The sequence below is a fragment of the Coffea eugenioides genome, chromosome 7 (assembly GCF_003713205.1).
Source record: "Coffea eugenioides isolate CCC68of chromosome 7, Ceug_1.0, whole genome shotgun sequence".
Classification (NCBI taxonomy): Eukaryota; Viridiplantae; Streptophyta; class Magnoliopsida; order Gentianales; family Rubiaceae; genus Coffea; species Coffea eugenioides.
The window spans coordinates 6,281,261-6,284,129 of NC_040041.1; the positions used below are offsets into that span (position 1 = coordinate 6,281,261).

Below are 2,869 nucleotides of genomic sequence, written 5' to 3' on the forward strand. Positions count from 1 at the left end.
AAAAAGCCCAATATGACTGGCTTTTTGGTCTGAATATGCTCCTAAGAGACACTACTGCTCTTCTTATTGTCACCAATAAGCAGACTGAAAAATGCATCCCATTTTGTCTGTTAGTTTGACACCAGAATCATTCTCACCGCTAAGAGGGCAACCTTTTTCTCCCCGGCCTTGTGTGTTAAAAGGACTCAAATGCGGAGATAAGCTTTGAAGTTGTAAGTAGGCCATCTTCCACAGTCATGCTACTCTTTGCAGTAGGTCCTGCAATGGAAGAACCGTCTCTTATATACTCACCTTGTGAAACAGGATCAGCCAAAGAACCAATGTCTTGACCTTAATTGCCATCAGGACCTTCTGGAGCAGATTCAGGATTTGCAGCGTCAGTGTCATTATCTACGGGAAGAGGAGAATCAAAAGCATAGCATAAGTTCTTTAGACGATTACCTTCAGCAACATGATTAGAGGGAATAGCTTACAATGGTACCAGAGAAGTAGATGAAGAGGGAAGGAAAGGAATAAGACAACATATGACTTGCTGTTGCAGTTAAAAAAGAAAAGACTTACTAAGAAAAATGGAAGAGACTGAAACTAACCAAGAGTCTGACTCCTCTAAGACCTAAAGATCTTGATATACAATGACTAATTGGACATCATAACAAATTAACAATGGAAATGTTTGACAAGAACATATATAATATTGTAGCTTAATGGCATGCCTCCCATTGAGACTTCAGGTTCGTTGAGGGGCTGAAGGTACAATAACAAGTTAGAGAAACACAGTTATGACAGCAAATCATGAACAAATTACTACCTGCGATAGTAGACGTGCAACTCCAAGAAGCCGTTCCAAAAAGCTATATTTACCAACATCAGACATTCTCCTCTTCAAACTGAAAATGCAGTGTAAAACAGACATGCATATAAATATCCAAAAATTTATGTATATGAAATACTATAGAACATAACAGTTCAATTGCTATTACTTGTACATTAGATAGAGTAATTTCTAAATCAATTTTCCTTGGCAAATAATTTTCAAATTCCAATTTTACATTTTTGAAGCCTCATGAAATTTTGAAGATTTATAACTTTGCAATGAACCCTCTTCAGAGTCTTGCTAATTGCTCCATAACAAGATACAAGCATCAATAAGCACAGTCATCAATGCATAAGGTTAACAAGAAATTAGGATAAGGATCCTCCTTTTTGTTTATACCTTTCCAAAGGCTGCAGTTTTTGTTTAGGTCTTTTTCTATGGATTGCAACAAAGCAGGAGTTCAAGATTTCCCCCAAATTTGCTGATTGCAGAAGCCTCAAATCCCTTCTCACCTGTCAGCAGAATCACAATTAATTTTGGGTAAACAGAAATCTAAGCTTAGAAACGTACAGGTTAGTGCTTTATAATAGGCAAGTAAAATTGAAACTTTAGCAGAAGAACTACCTACCTTGAGCAGATACTGACAATAAGAGCACCTTTGATGCTGATTCTTATTTTTGTAGACAATTCTATCAAAAATTTCAAATTCTTTCTGCAGCTCACCCAAAAACAAACTCAATCTCTACTCAAATACTTCAATTTCTGAACCCATTGCCCATAATGTTGGTAACAACTACACATGCAGCTCCGTCCTATAACCACAAGAAACAGTTAACTTTACAGATGCTCACATTCTTTCAAAAGAAAAACTTGCCCAGCAGATTAATCAAAAAAATCGACTTTTCTGATGAGATGATCACATTCTTTAAAGAGAAAAACCTGCTAAATATTCTGCAAGTATCTTAATTCCGACTTCAAATATTGATGAAGAATCATCATGTGAGAGTTACAGGAAAAGAAGGTTGTGAATCCTAGTTAGATCAAGAACCTTTCCCCTCAAGTTGCAGCTCCTAAGATTCCTAGAAAGTTTGAGATAAGAACACATATCATCTCAGTCATACTCTCTAAGCCTAACAAAACAAGAACAATGTTCATTCCACTGAAGCACCTAGCCTGCAATTCCTAGAATAGATTATTACAGTAAGAAAGCAAATTAATTGTTCATTTCCAGTAGCTTTACTGTAAAGTGAAGAGATTCTTAGTGCAGAATAGGGCTGCAAACGAGCCGAGCCGAGTCGAGCTTTGAGCTAATCGAGCCGAGCCTCGACTAAATTTTACCAAGCTCGAGCTCGAGCTCGAGCTCGACGAGCTGGCAAATTTCGAGCTCGAGCTCGACTCGAATCAAGTCGAGCCGAGCTCGAGCTCGAGCTCGAGCTCGAAAAAAAATAAAAAATAATTATTTTATTTTTAAAAAAATAAATAAAATAATATTTTTTTCTTAATAAATTATAAAATATTAAGGATATATACGTAATTTTACTATGAAAATAAAAAAATAAAAAAATATATATATAATATACGTAATTTTATTATTAAATAAAAATAAAAATAAAAAATATATATATATACCCAAGCTCGCGAGCCGGCTCGCGAGCTTACGAGCTTAATATTCTGAGCTCGAGCTCGAGCTCGAGTTTGACTCGAGCCGGCTCGAGCTCGATTAATAGCGAGCTCGACTCGAGCTTGACTCGAGCCGCTCGCGAGCGGCTCGATTCGTTTGCAGCCCTAGTGCAGAAAAGCATATAATGCTAAAGTCAATGTGATACAAGCAGGAATAAGATTCTTACAGAACAAGTAATAGTTTCACGTGCTTTGCATATGATTGTAATATCTTAAAATACTTTTTTCTTTAGATAGTAAAAAATTTTTATGAAATTTTGATCATCAACATCATAATATAGTATTTTTATGTTATTTATTTTTTAAGCTAGTTACTTTTAAAAATTTTATTAAATAAAAGGGAAAATGACCTGTTTCATCCCTTACATTTCGCAA

The 2,869-nt window shown here is 35.7% G+C and overlaps 1 long non-coding RNA gene across 2 annotated transcripts; it reads right to left on the minus strand.

Moving 5' to 3' along the window:
- LOC113778816 lies at window positions 1-1,917 on the minus strand. Of its 2 annotated transcripts, XR_003469332.1 has the most exons (5): window positions 1,754-1,917; window positions 1,443-1,626; window positions 1,214-1,326; window positions 809-887; window positions 1-390 (listed from the first exon to the last, which is right to left on the minus strand). It is a non-coding gene; the product is annotated as an uncharacterized LOC113778816 (long non-coding RNA). The 2 variants fall into 2 exon arrangements; XR_003469331.1 differs by having other exon boundaries at window positions 1,443-1,917.
- Window positions 1,918-2,869: the final 952 nt, after the last annotated feature.